The sequence below is a fragment of the Heterocephalus glaber genome, unplaced genomic scaffold (assembly GCF_053883595.1).
Source record: "Heterocephalus glaber isolate CG9 unplaced genomic scaffold, H.glaber_assembly_v1.0 deba00001509, whole genome shotgun sequence".
Classification (NCBI taxonomy): Eukaryota; Metazoa; Chordata; class Mammalia; order Rodentia; family Bathyergidae; genus Heterocephalus; species Heterocephalus glaber.
Window position 1 is genome coordinate 20,209,532 of NW_028258325.1, and position 23,760 is coordinate 20,233,291.

The 23,760-nt window shown below is 41.9% G+C and overlaps 1 protein-coding gene and 1 pseudogene across 2 annotated transcripts in view; one reads left to right on the forward strand and one right to left on the reverse strand.

Annotated features, from left to right (window-relative positions):
* Rbpj (recombination signal binding protein for immunoglobulin kappa J region) overlaps positions 1-23,760 on the forward strand; it is a 242,224-nt gene that overhangs the window by 105,912 nt on the left and 112,552 nt on the right. The gene's annotated exons all lie outside the window — the stretch shown is intronic.
* On the reverse strand, positions 22-1,076 carry LOC101710066 (glyceraldehyde-3-phosphate dehydrogenase pseudogene; annotated as a pseudogene).

The window sequence follows — 23,760 nt, forward strand, 5'->3', positions numbered from 1 at the left end:
CTCTTTCTAGTGCAGTGGACTTCAGTGATGGCTCGTAATGGTGGGGCCCAGCTGCCCCATTGGAATGGTAACTGTGACAGAGAAGGGCTTCTCTGTGTGGGGACTGAGGTGGGGCAGGAGCCTCCCCTCAGCTGAGGATGTCTCTTTTCTTTTTGTGCTCTTGCTAGGGATGCTGGTGCAGGGGGCTCTTTCTCTTTTGTTGATCACTACCCTGTTGCTGCAGCCAAATTCATTGCCATGTCAGGAAATAAGCTTGACAAAGTGGTCACGAGGGTAGTGCTAGCCGCAGCATTGAAGGTGGAAGAATAGGTGTCACTTAAAGTTACAGGAGACAACCAGCTCCCTAGTAGAGCTCACGATGCCCTCTGGGAGCCCCCAGTGCCTGCTTCACCATCCTACTGATGTCATCATGTTGGGCAGCTCTCTCCAGGTAGCAGTTCTGATTTGCAACTCATGACCTGGGAGTGGGCACTCAGAAGCCTAGGCCAGCAAGCTGCCCAGTCAGCTCAGGGATAACCTTGTCCTAGGCCTAGCAGTGCCAGGGGATGCAGGGTGGATGTTCTGGGCCTCCTCATGCCCCTGTGCCATTTTTCCAGATGGCTTCTCCATGGTCTTCTGAGTAGCAGAGATGGTGTGGACTGTGGTCATGAGTCCATCAACGATGCCAGAGTTGCCACGGATGACCTTGGCTTGGGGGGATAAGCACTAGTGGTATAGGAGAGATTGCTGACGATATTAAGAAGTTGTCATACGTCTCATATTTTGTGCCCATCTCAAACATGGGGCAGAGATGATGACTCTTTTGACTACCCTTCACGTGAGCCCTGGCCTTCTCCATGGTAGTGAAGACCCCAATGGCCTCCACAACATATTCAGCACCAGCAGCATTACGCTGTTTGAGGATCTCACTCCTGGAAGATGAAGGTGGGCTTTTCATCAGCGACAAGCTTCCTGTTCTCAGCCTCGACTGTGTCACTGAACTTGCCATGGGTGGAATCATACTAGAACACATAGTCCATGTAGTGAAGGACAGTGAAGGTGGTATTGATGTAAACTATATCTATTCTGTCAGAGTGAAAAGCAGCCCTGGTGACCAGGTGCCCAGGACAGTTAAATCCATTTACTCCGGCTTTTACTATTTTGTCTCAAGGATGCAACTGGCACTGCGGAACCTGGGGCTGTCTGTCTATGGGGAACAGCCAGGAGCCCCGATTTACATTTTTAAACAATCACTCCAGGTGTCCTACAGAGGATGGAGTACAGGAGATAGGGGTAGTAAAGAAGTAGAGAGGATGCTGGGGATTTAGCTCAGTGGTTCCACCACCTGCTTCTCAAGCTCAAAAACCTGAGTTCGATCCCGGTACCAAAAAAAAATCAAGAAGTAGGAGGTTGGAAGGTAAGGCAGGTACCTAGATGCATGTGTTGTGCCTTGGATTAGGGCATACTAATAGGGAAGATGGTAAAAATTATTAGAGGTGGGTTATACTTTGAGGACAGAACCAATATACTTTGCCACTGATTTGGACAGGAGTGGTAAGGGGAGGAGAGAAATCAAAGATGAACCACTAAGCTCCTAGATAGATATTGGTCAGTTCACCAGGTGTATTAGTTTGTTTATCATTGCTATACCAAAGTACCTGAGATTGGGTAATTTAAAGAGTGTGTGCAAGAGGGAGGGAGAGATCATTTAGCAAGACAGGAAGCCAGAAGTGGGGAGGGAAAGGATTACTTTTTAAATATTTTTTTCTTTTTGGTTTTTTGACAGGATCTCACTGTATAGCTCAGGCTGGTCTTTTTTTCTTTTCTTTTTTGGTACCAGGGATCGAACTCGGGAACTTGCACTTGCAAGGCAGGTGCCAGAACCACTGAGCTAAATCCCCAGCCCTGGTCTTGAACTCACTAGGTAGCCCAGGCTGGCCTCAAACTCACAGCAATCCTCCTGCCTCAGCCTCCCAAGTGCTGGGATCACAGGCATGTGCCACCACACCCAGCATCATTCTTGCTCTTTTTTATAGTAACTCACTCTCAGAGGAACTGTGATCCCCAAAGAATTACATTATCACCTTCTAAGGACAGGGTCCCCACTTCCCACAAGGCCTGGTAATATCACCACATTGGAGAATAAACTTCCAACACATGAACCCTTGGGTGACAAACCACACCCAAGCCATTAACCCCAAGCTTTGCCCTTCCTAGGAATGATCCCTAGGACTGTCTAGCTTTGGACTTTGGGATGAAACACTGTAAACAATTGAAAATAAGCAGAGGAACCACAGGATCATTTTCTTTCTCTTATGTGAGGGTTTCATCTCCTCCACGAGGATGACCTTGTTGAGTGAGATGAGAAGAGTGGCTGCTAACCAGGTAGAAAGTATAAGTGCAAGGGCTGGGGATTTAGCTCAGTGGTTCAGCTGCCTGCTTCGAAAGTGCAAGGTCCCAAGTTTGATCCCCAGTAAAAGTTTGTACTTTTAGCCGGGCGTGGTGGCGCACACCTGTAATCCCAGCACTTAGGAGGCAGAGGCAGGAGGATCACCGCAAGTTCGAGGCCAGCCTGGGCTACATAGTGAGTTCATTGGAAGCCTAAACTACAAAGTGAGACCTTGTCTCAAAAAGCAAAAAAGAAAGTATAAGCGCATGTGTGTGTGTGCTTCTCCCCCGCTTTCATAGTATGAATTGCTTTATCCGGTTAGTAGTTGTCATTTTAGGAAACAGAGAGTTGGGCACTGAAGCAATAAAGTGAAGGAGCAGAAGACTGAGATGGGAATGGGAGGAAAAGAGACAGGGAGCAGGAGAAGAAGGGAAAGAATGTGCAGGGTTTCCAAAGGCACTCTTTACCTGATTACACAAAATCTTCAGAACTAGTTCTCCAAAAACCAGGACCTCCTCCCGCATTGGCCTTGCTGCATCACTGAGTCAAGCTCAAGGCTGACTTGGGACTTGGAGGAGAGGTGATGATTGTGGATCTTCAGCATTTTGAGGCAGGCTGGGCCAACAATCATAAAATTCAAGGATATGTGAAAAGAAAGGAGGCCCCTCCTAGATATTCCCTGCCTTCACAATCTGAGAGTCTCTGTTGGGTCTACACTCAGATTTTGATGTTGTAGAGGCTCCCCTGTGGTGAAATTAGAGGACTGGAATAATTATATAGCCACAGTAACTCACTTCCTTCCCACAATGCTCATTGGACGATGATGATTGAGAAACAGATTCCTCCCATTTCGAACTGCTCTGAGAGCACCTGAATGGATGAGCCCAGTGAGTTCAGAAAAGTGAATGAAGAGAAGGCTCCCTTCCCTCCACCTCCTCTGAAAGTCTTTACTTTGACCCCATCAAAGGTGGAATTTGGAGGACCGTTTGACGCTGCTTTGGAAATTTCTGTGATCGCTAGTAGTGGCAGAGCTTCCTGATGTCATCTCTCCCGTAGAAAAGAAAAGCTGCTGATATTTAGCATGGTGCTCTCCCATTATAATTACAGGAGGACAGGCTGTTGCTCACTCCCTACTCACCCTACCTCTAACAATGCTCTTTTTCTTCTTCCAGCATTAGGTAGCTGGGAGTAGACCTGAGTGTAAAGCTCCACTGTTGAATGAAGCGACTGAGAACAGAATTATGGATGATGTGCTTGTGGTAGGGCCATACTAATCGGATCAATATCAGTCAAAATGATTTAGCAAAGAACAAAAATACTTAGGGCATTTCTTTACTCGGTTATTTTGTATTCTATTTCATAGAGGTTTTAAGAAGGCTGATCTTATGAACAATTAAATATCTTCTCTTTTACCTTGATGAATAACAAATAATTTTATTTTAATTAGCTCCATTAATGCTTATATCCTACTTTTCCTGAGCAGAATATTTTTCCTTTTACCTAATATAAACTTCATATTTGCAGTTGGCTATCTACCACACCTTTTCTGAAGATCACGGTCAACAATAGAAGAGCTTAATTCAGAGGCTTTAATTCATTCTGCATTTTGTTAACAAGAAGCATCCATTTAAAATAGCAATCGTGCTTTCAAGGTCTTGTTATTATTCAGGCAGAGACTGAAAGTGATCACTGTCTTGGCATACATAGAACCCCAAATGTGAGATGTGTTCTGTGGGCAACTGTGTGCTTATTTTCTTTCCTAGACAAGTGGTTAACCCATGTTGGGTATCCTGTGTTTATAGAATTCCAGAGAGGTTATGTCATAGAAATCACTGGTGTATGCATGCGTGCGTGCCTGCGTGTGTGTGATTTATACAGAGAATGTGAACTGACACAGCTTAAAGAGAAATTCTTCAGTTTCTAGTGACTGAAAATCTCTGCTGAAGATGCTGGCCTTCACTCCCCTGTAGCAGGCTGTGTTCATTACCTGTTATCTTTTTTATAAGTAGTGAAGAATAAAAGAATACATTCAAATGGCAAAAGGCTAAGGAACCAGAGTATAAAAAACTAAAGCCAGCCACACCAGTTTATTGTAAAGGTATATGATTTTCTTGAAGTTGTAATCAGATGAGAGAAACCTTAATTTATATTTTAAAAATTTGTTTTTTCCTAAAATCTCTGAGGGTTATTTAATTAGCATCAGCTTCTAAAATAAACAAAGATCATAAAGCAAAAACCCAAAATTTATTAGAAGGAAAAGCCTCATGAGAGCTTTTATATTTTTAATGTGTTTTAAAATTATTTTTACATGCTATTATGCTGTTCTCTCCACAAACTTTCCTTTTGGAGGGAAGGATGTTATTTTTAAGATTTATGGTTTCATTTGTGATTTTAAAATTGCAATTATCACAGTCACTAAAGAAATGCTTTTCTGATTTCCGTAAAATAGCTTAATGTTTTAATTCACCTGAACCACCAAATGAATACTACAGGCCATTTTGAAAACACTTCCTAACCTTTGAAAGTAGCTGTCTCTCATTCTTTCAAACACTGATTCTTGGAGGGGGGAAAAGAAACCTCATACCTCTTTTATTTTCTATTCATTGTTTGCTATTGTTTTCGGCTAAGTAGGGCCTCTTTGAAAAAATGCAAAATTAAGTTTAATCCACAATTGACTCTTACATCCTGTGGTCTCAGATTTTCAAAATTTCATTCAAAACACACATTATAAACAAAGTCTCCCAAATGACCATCTGGAGAGGAATGTGGCAAAAATCCAGAAGCTATTGTAATATTTCGAAGCAGCATAAGCACAAATAATCAGTGTGTGTTTTCAAGAGGGGATTATGGGTTGCAGTTTTACAAACTCTATGGGGATCTATGGGAGATGGGCAAAGCTAAATTCCACATTAGCTGAGAGCCTCCAGAAGAAACCAAACCCTTGATGATGAATGGGGAGGAAGAGGAGATATTAAGAGAATCTTCTTAGTAACTCACACTCGTTTCTTACAACCATAATTTGAGGAAACGTTCTAGCTTATAAATTCCTATACCCTCAGGTTGGAAGGCCGTTCTTTGCAATATTAGCTTGGTATTTACAGTGGAGACTGACTCCGGGTGAGAGGGTAATGGGGGAAGGACAAAGAGCAACGCTGAAAATTATGTCATCATGTCAGGAAAATCTGAATTTTAGAGGCAGGAAGTCCAGTGGAGTTATTGAGATACCAAGTAATGTTCTGAAAAAGTGCCATTAAGAAGAAAGACCTGGGAAAGCCCTGGAAATTAATTTCAGTAAAATACAGACTTTTAGAGGCATTTAAAATCTAGGCTTGGCGCTGGGGATTTAGCTCAGTGGTTCTGCCGCCTGCCTTGCAAGCGCAAGGACCCGAGTTCAATCCCCAGTATCAAAAATAAAATAAAATAAAAAATAAAATAAAATCTAGGCTTGAAAGAGAAAAGTTAAATCAGAGAAAGCTGTAATAGTACCTTAAACTATGCAAGCTGTCCTATGAAAACAGCATGCTCCTCTCCTACTCCAAAAACTGAAGGAAAAGAACGCCTGAAAAAGGAAAATGACAATAAAATACTTAATTATTTAAAAAAATAATTGTGGGTCAGTGCAGAAGAGGGAGAAGCAGCTAAGAAGCTGGAATCATTTCAAAATTATTCTTACCTTTTTAGCAAAGTTTAATATGATATTTTGTTTCTTTCTTTCTTTCTTTCTTTTTTTTTTTTTTTTTGGTACCGGGGATCGAACTCTGATCCTTGCGCTTGTGCAGCAGGTGGCGAAACCACTGAGCTAAATCCCCGGCCCTATGTTTCTTATTTTATACCTCAGCTAATTTTAATGGTTTACTAATTAATTCATCTGTTCTTCAAAACCTGTTTAGATGAATATCCTTCTCTAGAAGAGTCACCCCAAAATTCATGCTTATTTTTAATACCTTGCTTAACACACAGTGCAGATCTGTAGAAACACATGGTGTCTGCTATTTTGCTGCCCATAAATAACTGAATGTAAGTAGGTCTTACCACCTCTGTAGTGTTTCAGTTTCAGTTTTAATGCACTATTCTGAGAAATTTTTGTGAACTAATATAGCCTTTTAGGCTGTTTTGCTTTTAATCATCATGAAGATGGATCAGATCACTGGGAGGAACAAAGGGAAAAGATTTTCTGCATACAAATTGCTCTAAGTTCATGACACACAAGCAGGAATTGAATTATCCTGCCCACCACCAAGCAACTGCTCAGGAAAGATAGAGAATACTGATTTTAAAACAACTTGTAATCACCTCCATTACAAATCAATAATTATCCCTGAATATTAGCTCTGATAATAGGTGAGCTAACAAGCTAAAGGAGGTGGGAAATCATTACACCGGATTTTCAACTATGCTGAAATGTCTGTGCCAAACCTCCTTAACATGTTCAACTCCCTTCACAGTGTTTAGTTATTTTTTAATGTATACCCATACAGAATGAAGCAGGGTTTTTGGGATTCAGGAATGGCACAAAATTGTAAGTTAAGTGATTAACTAAAAAGAGCCTCCCTGACTCAAAGCAGAAAGATGGTTTGAATCTGGTGTTGCCCGCTTCTTTTCTCTTTCGCCGGTGCTAGGAATGGAACCCAGGGCCTCTGATATGTTAGACATATGCTCAGTCACTGGGCTACATCCGCTGCACTGCACTCGTCTGCTTCTGACTTGAGTATCCTCGGACAAGGCACTTAAAGTTTGGGGCCCTTATTTTTCTCGTCTTTAAAAAGGGAGCGGAGGAGGGTGCATCTGCGTATGGTGGGAGGCTGGATTATAAATGCTAATAATTGATACCATAGGAGGCTTTGTCCTTTTGTCGTTGGTGCTCAGATTTCAGTGCCCACCACCTCCTCAAATAGCCTTTAACCTAAGAAAGATAGGGTCCGGGGATTTAGCTCAGTGGTTTCGCCGCCTGCTGTGCAAGCCCAAGGACCTGAGTTCAATCCCCGGTACCAAAAAAAAAAAAAAAAAAAAATCTAAGAAAGATAGAAATATCCAAGTCTGTACTCCTAAAACCCTATTATCTACATAGTGCTACTTAAAGTTACATAAATTGTTGCTCTTTGCTTGCACTGTTTGAAAGCCTTCCTTCAAGAAATGCAGATTTAAAGTATTTTGAGCAGCTTACATAAGTGGAATTTACTCTTAAGTAATGGGAATTTACTATCAAGAGGGCAGTTGACCTACACAAAGTCAGCTTCGATCCCTCCCTAGCATTTATCATTCCTGTTTATTTTCCTGCATAACATTTATCATCACTTAAAATGTTTTACTTATATGCTACCCATTTATTATTGGTTTTTCTACTTGAAGTTTTTTAGTTTTTTAGTTTTTTGAGACTGGGTCTCACTATGTAGTCCAGGTGGGCCTTGAACTCACTATGTGGCCTAGCCTGGCCTTGAACTCACAGCCATCCTCCTGCCTCAGCCTTTCAAGTGCTGGGATGACAGGCGTGTGCCACCATATCCAGCTTCTACATGAATTCTTGAATCCAAGGTCCCAAGCGCAGTGACCTCAGCCTCTTGTTCAGCCTGGCCTCCTCAATGCCTAGCACAGTGCCTGGCTCCTAGTGGATGTTCAGAAAATGTTTTTGAAACAATGGATGACAGAGGGGAAATTCAGAAAGAAGAAAGCAGAATAAGGTAAATGAAGCCTTTAGATTCTTGAACTGTGTGTTTGATGATGTAGATGCTATAAGGAGACAACTGAACTAGCTGATGGGAATTTTAGAAGGTTACACTGAGGCAGATTCAGTATATGGTTCCAGGCAGGGATCTTCACAGTTAACTTCTGGGGAAAGCAGTGGATGAATACCCTGAAGCATCTGAACAGGAAAAGATGGCGGATCCCATCACTACCTTGTGCTAGCCGTTTTGCAATGCATGATACGTGTGTAACTCATTACTCACTGCCACCATACGTGGTGAATATTAGTATTATCGTCCTCCTTTGGCAAGTAGTCTCAGAAGCTAAGGAACATACACAAGGATCCCGAATTGGGGTGCACTTTTCCCCTATACCTTTCCCCCTTCACCATGTGGCATCCATTAACCTTTAAGGGTCCAAATAAAAAACATAACATCATTATTTTTCAGATCCCTTTTCTGTTTTTCTGAGATAGGGGCTCACTATATAGCCCAGCCTGGCCTGCAACTCCCCATGTAGCCCAGGCTGGCCTCAAACTCTTGAGTCTCAGCCTCCCCAAGCGCTGGGATTACAAGCATGCACCACCAAGCCTGGTTCTCATTTTCAGATTCAAGTTTGGGCTAGGGCTGATAACTCCAATTGCTATAAAAGGAAGTTGTTTATTGAACATTCCTGGAAGGAGACTCAAGAAACTTGTAATAGGATTTTCTTTTGAGAAGGCAACTGAGAATCTTGTTTCTCTGTTCATGTAGGGTTGCCAGACAAAAGATTACATTTTAATTTCAGACAAATAGCACAACCTTTTTAAAATATAAGTACGTCCCAAATTTATATTGTCAAGGAAAAAGAAATCAAAATGGAGTGGTATTGGTTCAAGGCACTCGAAATGGAATTGGGAGGCCACTGTTAATGAGATCTCAGACTCGTCTGAAGCTGAATCTTTGAACTGGGCTGCAGACACCCCCAGATGTCCCGGATACTGAGTTGAACTTTGAAACACTGTTGGCTTCTGCTGAGCTTCAGCACAACAGATCCCTTCCCTGAAACTGCCCAGAGGCTGAGATCTTTCCCACTCTCTTGCCTTCTTTTTTTTGGTACCGGGGATTGAACTCAGGTCCTTGCGCTTGCGCAGCAGGGGGCGAAACCACTGAGCTAAATCCTTGGCCCTTTCCCACTCTCTTTCTAACAAGGCCCCCTAAATTCTTCCAGCATCCATCACAATGCCCAAAAAACAAGTGACATGAACCCCAACCCGGTGTGCTTTAAAGTGATGAATACAGCTGCCATTTTGCGAAACATTTTCAAATCTGCTTGAGTTTGGGGTTTCCTGAATAGCAATCCTACTTAGGCCCAAATAAATGTAATTTTCAAACAAGGAAAATTATGTTCCCAATCTGAATGATTTTATTCTAGGTGGACATTACTTAAAGTGTAGTTGCTGTTTATAAGAAATTCAAATGTAACTGGATATCCTGTATTTTTATTTGCTAAATCTGGCAATCCTATGTCCACTCCCTTCTATAACTTTTAATTTTTTTTCCATATGTATGTTACCCATTTTAGAAATAACAGAAATTAAAAAGAATAAAGCCATTTCTGTAATTTGTCATATTTTTAGAAGCAATTTTGGCTATGTACTAGATTTAAATATGGTAGAGGTGGAGGTTAAATGTAAGACCTTAGGATAATTAAATAAAATAAATATGAAAGAACTAAATGAGCGAAAAAGATTTTGAAGGCAGCATATTGGTGGAAAGGTGTGGCTAAAGAGGAGAAAGTCTGACAACACATTTCCTATTGGAATTGTTGTCACTGGAGACCCAAAGGAGATGATGCCAGTTAGGAGTTCTGGGGAGGCGGCTAAATCAGGAGGGGAGGAAAAGTTCTTTGATTCCTAGGATTCCTTCAGCTCCAGGCGGACCTTTAAACTCCCCGTTGGACCTGGAAGGAACTTTGAAGTGTTCTCTCAATTCCTTCATCTTTTCTCCTACATTTGAAAATAAGAGTTCCATTTCCAATTCCACTTCTTTCCTGTTCCCCAACTCCCAGCACTGCCCCCCGCCAGGGTCCTAGAAGTGGCCCCAGTCTTTAGGTCTTCAAGGTAATAGCATCACATTTATTGTGCAATGGTCCTTCAAGCTCCCCACCCCCTACTGTTTTCTAATTCTGGGTAATAAAGAGGGAGAAAGTGGCCCAGCAGGCCTAGCATCAGGCAGATTATGGGGAAAGGTTAGAGGGGTGCATACCATTCACATTCCAGCTATACCTATAACTGTGAGTGTGAGTTTAAGAAAGTTACTTAATTTCAACTGGCATAATATTTTAAAAAAAGAAGTAGAAGTCTCATTTGGGGTAAAGAAGGATCCAAAGTGATCATAGTCATTGAAATCATTTGGATTAAATTGTTAACCAGTGATTCCAACTGCTATTTTTATCTTAAAATAAAAGATTATTCCACTTCTGGAATGTTATCCTCATCAGAAACATAATCTCAAATTTACTTTGAAGCTAGAGGGAGAATCCACTAACAGAGTGATGACTAATGCTCTAATTTTCTATGGAGTTCATTTTATTACTTAGTTGTTCTTATTTGGACATTTATGTCAGCTGTGAATTACTAAAATAAAGTTCATGATCCCATTGATTTGACTTTTAAAGGATCTAAATGAAGAAAGTTGAATTAATCTCTCTCACCTCCTCCTTACCTCCTTTTTTCTTTTTTGGTCCTTTTCCCCTCATCAGCTTAATTGAGATATACTTCACAGAGCCCGGGATTTAGCTCAGTGGTTCTACTGCCTGCCCTGCAAGCACAAGGACCTGAGTTTGATCCCTGGTACCAAAAAAAAAAGGACCTAAGGATATACTTCACAAAGCATGGAGCTCAGTGACATAAAGTATGAATTCATTGGTTTATAATGTATTCAAAGAGTCATAGAACCACCCCCCCCATCAACTTTACAACATATTCATTATCCTGAATGAACCCGTTAGCAGTTACCCTTTACACACACATCTCTTGGTCCCGAACAACAATTAATTTGCCATGTCTATAGATTCTCTTTTTCTGGACATGTCATGTAAGTGAATTCATACAATGCAGGATACTTTCTTTAAAAATTCATCGAGTTTATTGGTACATTTTAGGTATACATTATGATGACAGTCATTATTGGGAATTTGTACCTGTACATGACATATCTTGGTTCCTGTTTTTCCCCCTTCCCTGCCCTCCCTTCAATCCCTCCACCCCTCCCTATTTACAAAGATTTTGTTTCCATTTTTTCCTTCTTCTCTCGTATTTTTTCTTTCCCTTCTTTCCTGTCCCCTTCCCCTTCCTCTTCCCCTTTGGACCTTTTTTTCCTATTTGACATTATCTGTTATATATTTTGGTCCTCATTTACACTTTCAGTTTTTCACACCAGAGAAACTATTCAGTATTTACATATGTGTGTCTTATTTATTTCACTTACAAGAATGGCCTCAATGTGCTATAAATGTCTCTAGTTTATCATTCTTTATGGCTGAGTAGTACTCCATTTTATTAAAAAAAAAATCTTCTTTATCCAGTCACCAGGTGATGGGCATTTTCCAAGATTTAGCTATTACAGGGCTGGGGATTTAGCTCAGTGACACTGCCCCTGCCTCACAAGCACAAGGTCCTGAGTTCAATCCCCAGTAACGAGAAAAAAAAAAAGATTTAGCTATTACAAACTGTGCTGCTATAAACATTGGTGGACATATATTGCTGTGATATGATGCTTTTAATTCTTTTGGGAAGACACCCAGCAGAGAAATAGCTGGATCAAATGAAACCTCTAATCTTAGTTTTTTGAAGAATCTCCATGCCGATTCCCACAGTGGTTGTACCAATCTATACTCCCACCAACAGTAGAGAAGGGTTCCTTTTTCCCCATAACCCTGCAAGCATTTGTTATTAGCTGATTTTTTGATAGTAGCCATTCTTTCTGGAGTGAGGTAGAATCTCAGTGTTGTTTTCATTTTCATCTCTCCGATGGCCAATGATGTTGAACATTTTTTAAAATGTTTGTTTGTTGTTTCTACTTCTTCATCAGAGAAATGTGTTTGGTGATTTGCTTTTTTCATTTAGCATATTTTAAAAGTTTTATTAATGCCTATCAGTACTTCTTTTATTTTTACAGCTAATAATACTCCATTTTATAGATATACCACATTTTATTTTTCTGTTTATTAGTGGATGAGTATTTGCATTGTTTCTACTTTCTGATCATTATGAATAATGCTATTATGAACATTCAAGCTTTTTATGGAAATATGTTTTATATGTTTTCAGTTCTCTTGGTTACACATCTAAGAGTGAAATGGCTGAGACATTCAGTAAGTGTGTCTTACCTTTTGAGGAACTGTCAGTGTTTCTTAAGATGGGTACATTTTACATTCCCATCACAATGCAATTTATGAAGGTTTCCATCCCTGCCAGTTCTTGCTATTACCTGTCTTTGATTATTGCCATTCCAGTGGGTGTAACATGGGTGTGGTTTTGCTTTGCACTTCCCTAATGATGTGGAATTTTTAAAATGTCCTTAATGATTATTTGTTCATCCTCTTTTGGAGTGAAGTCTAGTCAGATCCTGTGTATGTGTGTATTGTGTGTATGTAATGCTTGGGCCATGGGCATGCTAGGCAGGTGCTTTACTACTGAAGAATACCTCCAGCTTCCCTTATTCATTTTAAAAATTAAGCTGTCTTTTTATTATTCAGTTCTAAGATTTATATATTATGCATATTGGACCCTTGTCGAATATGTGGCTTGGAAATATCTTCTTCCATTCTGTGGCTTGTCTTTTTTACCTTCTTGATAATGTCCTTTGTAAAAGGACAAAGGCAAAGAGAAAAGATTTAATTTTGGTAAATACAAATCTATTTTGTTGTTGGCACTTTTCCCATCACATCTAAGAAACCATTGTTAATCCAAGGTCACGAAGATTTACCTTTATGCTTTCTTCTCTGAGTGTTACAGTTCTGGTTTTTACTTTTAAGGAAGATCCATTTTAAGGTAATTTTTGTATATAGTGTGAAGAATGGGTTCAACTTCATTCTTATGCATGTGGATATCCATTATCCCAGCACTATTTATTGAAAAGACTGTTGTTTTGCCCACCAAATTCCTCTAGAACCCTTGTCAAAATCAAATGGTCATAAATGTCAAAGTTTATTTCTGGATTCTCAATGCTATTCCGTTGATCTATATGTCTATTCTTATTCTAGTATCACAGTCTTGATTACTGCAACTTTGTAGTAAGTTTGAAACAAGCAAATGTCAGCCCTTACTTCTACTCTTTCTTTTCAAAATTGTTTGGCTGTTCTGAGTTCTTTGAATTTCTGTATGGAGGGCCGGGGATTTAGCTCAGTGGTTCCACTGCCTGCCTCGCAAGTGGAAGAACCCAAGTTCGATCCCAGGTACCAAAAAAAAAAAAAGGAACCGAATTTCTGTATGGGTTTTTGAGTCATGTCAATTTCTGCAAAGTTTCCAGTTGGGATTTTAATTGAGTTGAATTGGTGGATCAATTTCAGGAATGTTGCTGTCTTAATAGATGGATGGTCTTTTTTGGGTTGAAATAGTACCCTGGTATACCTAGTTTGTTGAATGTTGTATTTTGTTAAGGATTTTTGTTTTTAGATTTATAAGAGATATTGATCTATAATTTTTTTCTCATGATGTTTTTGGTGTATTTTAAAAAAATAATAGACATGGCAAAAATTTCAAATGGGTGTTAGGCCTTCCCCTTGCTTTGGCTGCCCATCCTTAGCCACTGTCACTAGTTCATATAATTTTTTTGTTTGTTTGTTTGAGACAAAGTCTCACTATGCAGTTCAGGCTGGCCTTGAACTCACTATGTAGCCAAGGCTGGCCTCAAACTCATAGTGATCCTCCTGCCTCAGCTTCTCAAGTGCTAGAATTACAGGTGTGCACCACTATGCCTAGTTGATATAATTTTTTAAAAAGAATTTTAACAGCCACTTTAAATTTTTTCCTGCATACCTTATCATTTATACTTTTGTACATAATTTGTTAAAATTATAATCTGATACTGAGTAGTTGACATGAAATATTCTCTACTATTATGATAAAAATAATTTCAATTACTATAGACAAAAAATAAAGAACTGATCACACAAATCCCACTTCTAGGAGTAAAACCTGTGTAAGACCTATTATCTGAGGCTCATCTGTAATATCAAGGAGAAAATTAGCTCCCCTCAGCATTGTCCTGCTGAGCATTGACTGAGATGACTGCTGTCCCTGAGAGGGCCTGGGACAATGTGGAGTCACTCGTATTTAGGGTCACTTTGCAAATTATATACAATAGCATCCTTTTGAATAGAAAGCTGTTGATTGGCACATAATCTTTTGAAAACCCCGTTTTTGGATGAGTATGTAGGTACATACCATAATCCTAGCTACTTGGGAGGCTGAGGCAGAAGAATCTCAAGTTCAGGGCTGGGCAACTCAGTGAGATTCTGTGTCCATCCAACCATCCATTCATCCATCCATCCCTCAATACATAGTTGGGGATATAGCTTGCCTAGCATACTTAAGGCCATGGGTTCCATGTCTAGTAGTGGAAATGAAAGAAAGAAAAAGAAAGAAAGAAAGAAAAAAAGAAAGAAAGAAAGAGAGAGAGAAAGAAAGAAAGAGAGAAAATGATCATCTATTTTTCTACAAGTAATCTGTTTTTCAGAAGTTTTCTTTCACTTCTTATGTCCTTTTCTTTTGCCTAGATTCTATGATTTGTTACTTAGTTTGGGAACTTAGAAAGTATCATGCAAATGCAGATATAGTTGGGCTAGTTAAAAATAAAATACTTTGTGTTTTCTGGTGAAGGAAAATATGATGCTATGTAGGTATAACTGCTTGATGAAAATCAGATTTGCATTTCAAAAGAACATTTCTGGAGAAGTTTAGAATTGAATTGAAAAGTAGGAGCCAAATGCTTGTCCCAGGCGATAGTTTATAACTCTTACTGAAGTCAGAAGTAATTCTGAGGATAGAATTTAGGCCACGTGTTTGGAAAACTGGAAAGAAAGAAAAAGCATGTATGAATTTCCAAATCTTTTCACAGGACTTGGATGGGAGGTGATTTGTAGTTACAATCTTCAGAAATGTTTTTTCCATTAGTGGAATATTCATAACACTTTAATATAATTTATTTTACTATCCACTGGATACTAATCACGATAGAACTTAGCTAAATACTCACTTAAGTAGCAAAAAACTACATTCTGGCAATAACAGTTACAATACCTAACACAGTGTGTTAAGGATTCCTTTAAATTGCTTCTCTAGTGCATTTTTCAAGTGAAATATGTTATTGTTAGACTGAGACTGATCTTTTCAAACACACTTCTAGTAAGAGCTTAGTTAGAAATAATCATAGACTTTTTCTTGTAATAATTCCCCAAGAAGTCCTTTTAAATTTCCACATGTTGACATCATAATTTAAAATTTTTAAATTATTCGTTTTTAATTAATTTTAATTAATTTTTGCATAATGATAACAGCAGTTATTAATAGAGACAATGTACAGCTTTGATTACGATGTTCAAGAGAATTATCAGTTAGTCAGCTGTGCTAGAGTTAAGTATTTTGCTGGGCTGAGTAGACATGTTCACGGCTAAACTGTCTCGAATCTGTTTTGGACAAGGATGCTGGCCACAAGGTCCTGTATATAAGGTGATACATATCATCACACCATCGGTGACACACAGCAATACAGAAGCAAAGAGTGGAATCTTTCTGAGAGGTTTTCTTTGAAAAAGTGACGAAGACTATCATTTTCAATTTAAAAGGTTAATAGTAATACAGGCCAGAGAAGAAAGAAACTGCAGCAATCTTTTTTGTTATAATGATTTGCTATATAATCACAGGCAACTTTTTAAAATTTTTTTTGGTACCAGGGATCAAACTGGGGTCCTTGCGCTTGTGAGGCAGGCGGCAGAACCACTGAGCTAAATCCCCGGCCCTATCACAGCCAACTTTAAAAAAGTACACGTGCCAATCAAAAAGTAATGCCAATGCCTTACAGCTCTTTTCTTTTAATTATCTACATAATTATCTAATTTGATCCATGCAACGAAGCTCTAAGACAAGTGGTATTTGTCCATCTGTTAGATAAGAAAACTGAACACAAGGGGCTGGGAATCTAGCTCAGTGGTGCAGCCGCCTGCCTTGTAAGCGCAAGGTCCTGAGTTCGATCCCCGGTACCAAAAAAAAAAAGAAAGAAAGAAAACTGAACATGAGTATGGGTAGGAGAATTTACTAAGTGAAATAACATTTATCAAGTGTCTACTGTGGGTTTTTTTTGGAACCGGGGATCAAACTTGGGACCTTGAGCTTGTGAGACAGAATGGTGGAACCACTGAGTTAAATCCCTGGCCCTCAAGTGCCTACTGTGTACCTAGCTAATTCATTTAACTTTTTTTTGTTGCTGTTGTTTTTGTTTTTGGTACTGCGGATCGAACTCGGGACTTTGCGCTAGCGAGGCAGGCGCTGGAACCACTGAGCTAAATCCCCGGCCCTTTTCTTTTTTTTTGAGACAGGGTCTCACTATGTAGTTCAGGTTGACCTTGAACTCACTATGTAGCCCAGGCTGGCCTCAAACTCATGGCAATCCTTCTGCCTCAGCCTCCCAAGTGCTAGGATTACAGACATGTGCCACCACACCCAGATTCATTTAATATTTCAAGTATCTCTCAAAATGATCCTATGCAGCAAGTTTTATATTCCCCATTTGCAGATGAGGAAAAATGAAATTGTCCAAAGTTGGCTAGCTGGTTAGCAGTGGAGGCTTCAGACTCAGTGCTGGAGCTCTCCAAGCTTTTTCATTTATGTCCCAGCTCACTTTTAAAAGCTATGGTTAACACTGGCTTAACACAGAAACCAAAGCCACTGCAATATAGGATACATAACAAGGGAGAACGTTTAAAAATGTCAAATTTTAAATATAGTCCTTTATGAACAGATAATTGGAGTTTTATGATTCACATGGTATTGCTACTCTTTAGTGTTAACTGGGTTTTTTTTTTCACGTTATAAAAAAGACAAAATATACCAATCACACATGGAAATGTTTTCTTCTAATTATACATTACTATGAAAACTTCTCACAAATTGTGAGATTGGTACACATTCCTCGCACTAAATGTGCATTTGATCCCATTCACCTTCCGCGTCATTGGAGAAAATGGCTCATTGGTTTTCTTCCTTTACCTTCTTCAGCTGCTGCACATGTTAGCAAGCTAAGTAAAGCTTAACCCAAGCCTGTAAAAAAGTCAAATGGCCAGGGCCAAAGAATCCTGTGACAACTCAAACACAATGGGGAAGAAAGAGCGAGTATTTATTTTTGTTGCTGAATCCACCCGAAACCCACTCTGTGACTCATTTTCAGTTGTCTCTTTGTCTTTTACTCCTGGAGTTGGAGCTTATTTTCCTTGTAGAATTGCACATTCTGACGGAATGGAATCCTTCTTGGCACTCTTTCTATCTCCTGTATGTTTTATTAACCTTGATTAACACATAGTAGGAAATGATAGAGATGATGTTATAAACGCAAGGGAGATGTAAAGATGAATGAAAACCATGAGTTAAGAAATGGGTCCTAAATTCTAATGTGAGCTGGCAGCTGGGCGTCCTTAGCCCACAGATGCTGTTCCAAATGATCACATGAAACTGCTTTACATCCCCAGCCATTTACAGCAGGTTTCCCATACTTTTTGGGCATGTGACCCTCTTGGAAAGAAAATAATGATATTAGATGGGCACAGTGGTGCATACCTGTAATCTCAGCACTCTGGTAGGCTGAGGCAGGAAGATAGCAAGTTTAAGACCAATCTAGGTGATTTAAGGAGACCTCATCTCAAAATTAAAAGAAAAAGGGGGCTGAAGGCCTGGGCTTATAGCTCAGTGTGAAGGCTCTGATTTGAATCCCCAGCAGCACAAAAGCTATTTTAAGATTGACTTTGGAAGTGCTAAAAACATTTTTTTTTATTATTTTTTTTGGTACTGGGGATTGAACTCGGGTCCTTGGCTTTGTGAGGCAGATGGCGGAACCACTGAGCTAAATCCCTGGCCCTAAAAACATTTGATGTGCTTTGTTAGGATTTAGATTCGATGAATCCAAGTTACGAACTTGTTGAATTACAACGAAACTAACACTATTATAACAATGATGTTATAGAATTATTCTATGTACTTTAAACAGAGTAACATTGGAATCCCCACAACAACTCTATGAATTAGGCATTATTATCCTCATCTTACAGGTGAAGAAACTGAGTTCCTGGTGAGTTAAATCACTTGTCTTCTAGGCGAGGTCTTATAGCTCAAAGCCAGGGAATGTGACTCTAGAGACTGTTCTCTGTTATGAAGCTGCCTATAAAAATTCTCAGGGTAGGGCCAGGGATTTAGTTCAGTGGTTCCACTGCCTGCCTCGCAAGGTCTTGAGTTCGATTCCTGGTACAAAAAAAATTCTCAGGGTGTATGTATGTGTGTATATATATATATAATATGTCATTTTTCCCATCTCCAAGTTTTATAAAACCCGAGTTTTATAACACAGGTGCTCAAATTGTGGCTTATGGACACTTCTGAGCACACTTGACCAGCCTGCCATACATACTGCTCCTCGGTTTCAGCCCAGATTTACTCATTTAGAATCTCAGTGAGAGGGACCTAGGTGAGTTCGATGTCCTCCAACTTCGGGGGCCTACAGTTCTACCCAGTCTTCTTCTGACCCTGCTTACACCACCTGCCCCCTCCAGTCCCCACCTGGAGTTCCCCTGAATGCAAGAGATACTTTCACACCTTAGCACCCAGGGTTGCTGTTTCCTGTGCTTGTCATGCTTCCTCCTCCTCATAATCTTCTGAACTCCCACTCTGGGGACAGTCAGCTCGAGTTCTCTGCAAAGGCTTTTAGAGCCCATCAGGCAAGAGTGAGGCGTCTCACTGCAGTTCCACTGCATTGCAGTGCCGCTAATGCAGACCTGGATTCTAGCACAGAATGGTGCCATAGCCCCTGAGGTCAGGGGCTCCGGGCCACTCACCTTTGTAAAACACCTAGCATGGGCCTGACCTATAGTAGCAGGTACACTGAACACGCTACCGGATGGACCATGAGTCAGCTCTGCCACTTCAATTCCACCTAGATGGCTGACCCTGTACATAACTTCTGTTAGAAAATAATTCTACTAAAGAAAGGAAACTGTTCTGTTTATATTTGCCTGTGGCATATTTATTCTGTTTTTTCTCTTTTTACTTTTTATATTTTGAATAGGCAATGCATATGTATATGTGCTGCTGAAGTGAGCCCAGTAGGCAATGCGTATGGATGGTACAAAATTCAAGATATTGGATTGTAAGAAAGCCACCCCTTCATCTACATCCTCCAAATGCTGAGACCTTTATAGGCAGACAGTCACTGTTAAAATTTCTAGTATATCTGTCCAGAGCTATTTTATTTTATTTTATTTTTTTTTGGTACTGGGGATCAAACTCGGGTCCTTGTGCTTGCGAGGCAGGCAGCGGCACCACTGAGCGAAATCCCCAGCCCCATAATTTTGTCTCTTTTTTTTTAGGTACTGGGGATTGAACTCAGGACCTTGTGCTTGTGAGGCAGGCTGCAGAACCACTGAGCTAAATCCCCAGCCCCTGTCCAGAGCTATTTTAGACACATATAGGCAAATACACATACATTTATCTAACCCTCCTTCATACCATGGTTTTAAACTTTGTGATTCCCTCATATAAGTACATAAAAGTAATGTCTGCTTATTAACAGATGCACATGCACACTTTTCATTCTATACATTTCACGATTATTAAACATTAGGCATATCTTTGCGTGTGTGTGTGCGCGCATGCATCAGGGATGGAACCCAGGCCCTTGCACATGCTAGGCTACATGCCCCAGTCCTATAACCTATCTCTCATTGACATTGAGGTTGGGTCTTCCTATGTGGTTCAGGCTGTTCTTGAATTCACAGTGATCCTCCTGCCTCAGCCTTCCAAGTGGTGGGATTACCAGTGTGTGCTATCCAGCACGGTTACAAGTAGTATACTCTTAAAAAATAACATCGATGATACTACTATCATAGGTAATTTCACACAAGTATATTTTAGTATAAACTTCTAGAAATGGAATTGCAGGATTAACAGGTAGTGGTAAATTATACTAAAATGGTTTCCATAAAGATTACACTCATTTTTCACTTTCACTAGCAGTCCATGTCAATACTTATCTCTTCATTTCCTGCTAACAGTGTTTTCTTCCAGAGGTTCTAAAATAGTAAAGAAAACTCTTCAAGTTAGTACAGCTTCATCTGCTGGTCCAACCCAGAAGTAAAGATTTCTTTCTTGTTTTTTGTTTTGTTTTTTGAGAAAGATCCACAGGCTTTTCTCTCTGTCCCAGGCAGGCTGGTACCAGGATACTAATTGCTGAGATACCCCAATATTGTTTTCAATTCAGTCGGAAGGCTGAGTGTCTTCAGAATCATTTCTTCTCTGCCCTAAAATGGGAGGCACTATTCTTTCTACAAATACTTACTGGCCACCTCGTACTGATCACTAGGCATTATTCCAGTGGCTGAGGCTTGAGCAATGAACAACACTGACAAAAGTCCCCGCCCCCATTCTGTTGCATTATAATGGAAGGAGTCCAGAGTGTGCCTAGGGCACACCCTTCCCAGGAGGGCAGGGAAGACAGCTTTCAGAGCTCAGTGAGCCAGGGGAAGGGAAGGAGGTGAAGTCAGAGGTGAGGGGAGTTTAGAGGCCGACCAGGCTGTGGAAGTCCTCAGTGGAAAATGGGAAAACCACTGGAGAGGCTCAGAATGAGTTGAGAGCAGACTGAAGAATGGAACAAAGAGGGACCAATTAGGAGATATGCTGTAAGCCAAATGGGAAAGATAAATGGGTTAGACTGGGTTGGCAGCCAAGCAGGTATAGAAATGGTAGGACTGTGTCTCCTGAAGATGGAGTGCTTCGATTCCGGGTACCAAAAACCAAAAAAGATGGAGTGCTATGTTTTGGACATGGCTTAAGTGTGTCCCTCTAAGGTTCACGTGTGGGAAGCTTGGTTTCCAGGGTGGTGATGTGAGAGGTGGAGGAACCTTTAAGAAATGGGGCCTAGTAGGAGGTAATGAGGTCACTGGGGGCAGTGCCCTCTAAAGGAATGAATGCTGGTCTTGCAGAGTTCTCCCAAGAGTGAATTGTTAGCAGAGGACACAACTGGCTTCTTCTGGATCTCTGGTTTCCTGTCCTACCATGTGGTCCCTTCTGCATGCACCCACTTCTGCCATTGTGACGCCATCTGCTGCGAGGCCTTGATAGAGCCAAGCAGATGCTAGCCGGTGCCATGCTCTCATACCTCCAGAACTGTGAGCTAAAGCATCTTTGTTTACACATCTTCAGCCTCAGATATTTTGCTGTCATCTTAGAAAACAGACTAATACATAGAACTAGCATGATTTTCTCCCAGACTGGATCTTGCATGTGAGAGAGAAAAAGAGGCTAAGAGTGACTCCTTCTTGGCTTAAGTAGAAGGATGGAATTGCCATTTATTGAGAAGGGGAAAGCTCGAAATATAGCTGCTTTGGGCTGAACATGAGGAGGATTAGACTTATGGCTGCCACGACTTTCCAAGGTCCTTGGGGTTTTTAGATGCCAAGGTTCCCAATTCCATCAGGAGCTTGGAGGCGATGATGGCTGAAATACCTTCTTGGGGTGAAGTCATCAAAGAACATGAGTTCATCAAGGACTTGCCCTCCTGCTCCCAAGCAGACTGGCACTGACACACTACACTTATTACATGCTCTTCCATTTTCCCTTTTTCTATGATATATATTTAATCAAAGGAACAGGCAAACGCATAATCAGAACATGAGCCTGTTACAAGAACTGGTGTCTTCCCAAATGTCAAAACAGAATTCCACATTTGTGGGTCTGGGATGTCAGAAGACCCGGTTTCATAGATAACGTCAGGCTAGGCTGGTCTGAAACACACCAGGGCCAATCTGAACTGTGGCTGACTGAAGAATATAACCAGGGTCTCATTGGACAAATAACCCAAAAAGAAGGGATGCACTTAAAACAGCCACTAAAGCACCCGATGAAACAATACCTACAATGGGATCATTACAACAAAAGCATGGGGAAAGGGAAGGAAAGCAAAACCAGTATTTCCAGTCATATTCGTAGGATTGAAAAATGCATAAAACTTCACAAGGCTAGGAAGAGCCTGAGGGAAAGAAAAAAAAAGTATCTGTGTCCTTTTTACACAAGGCGACAATATGAAAGAGAAGAAAACAGCACCCAACCCCACTCCCGGGGCAGCGGGTAGATTAGAAAGGCAACACCCCATTGCTAGAGGAGAGCAAATAAGGGGATCGAACTTGTTCTGAAGCAAGCAAGTGAAGGAGTAGCCAGACTGGGTGACTCAGAAGCATGAATCAAAGCCGACAGTGGGGACTGTCCGTCAGCTCCCGGAGGCAAGGGGCGCGACGTCTAACACATTTCAGGAAAGAACCAGGCTCGTGGAGCGCGCCAGGAAGCCTCCCCGGGCGCTCGGCCTGGGGCTCCTCCTGTCCTACAGCCTGCCTTCTTACTCCGTGCCAGGGAAGTTCCCGATCACCGGCTCCCCAGACCCTAGTGCTTCCACCCGGGGCGTGAGCCCCAGGGCGCCAGACGTCTGGTCTCCCCCGCCCCTCGCTGCCCGCCACGCGCCCACCCGCCCCGCCTCTGCAGCGAGCCGCTCCCTTCCCAACCCGCCCGCGCGCGCCACCCGGGCACGCGCGGCAGGAACAGCGCCCCGAGCTCCGCTAGACAAAACACCTGTCCGGCCCGGGCTCCGCGAGATTTGGGGCGAAAGCCTAGGCAACAAGGGGGCGCGTTCTCGCGAGGTTTAGGAAATTTCCCACGGCCCGTGTTGTGTCTGTGCCGAGTAGTGCAGGCGGTGGGAAGGAAGTGTAGCGTGAGACTGGGCTGCCCGCATTGGGCACATGCGCGGTCCGGCTCGCGCGGGCCGCGCCAATCCTGCAGCGCGTTCGGCAGGTTTCGAGCGGCAGATTCCAGTTCTCCGGGTTTTGGGGCTCCCAGCGGGAGACCGTGCAGGATCTGGGAATCTCTAGGAAAAGAAAGGCCGGGAGGGGAAGCAGGGGGTGTTGCAGGTGGGGCGAGGGCGGGCTAGGCGCAGGCCCTGCACCTGGCCCTTCAATGCGATGCCCGCCGTGCCTCGTCCGCTGGGGGCTTCAGGACTTGGGCGGCCTGAAGTACGCCTCGGGCAGCGAGGCCCGCCCTCGGCTGAGCCCGGCCCGCGGAGGACCGGGCTTCTGTGCCGCCACCCTCGTGGACTCCCGGGCGCACTCCGGCCGGCGGCTGCCATGAGTTCCTAAGCAGGCTGTGCCCCGATCGAGCGCAGCAGGGTTTGGGGTTGGGGAGTGCGGTCTCAGTCCTCACAACAGTTGCACTTCTGGAGAAAACTACTCCGCAGCCTGGCGTGTGCTTGCAAGGTGGACCTTAGAGTGTCTGCCAGAGGCCTTGGGCTGACCTCATTTCGCACCCTAGAAGCAGCTAGGATGGCAGAGCTCTGGAAGGGTCCGGCCACGCTGAAATCACGTCTGTCTCCCCACTTGCATGGGCGGGGGTCGAGGAAATGAATGAAGTCAGTTCTTTGCTGTCA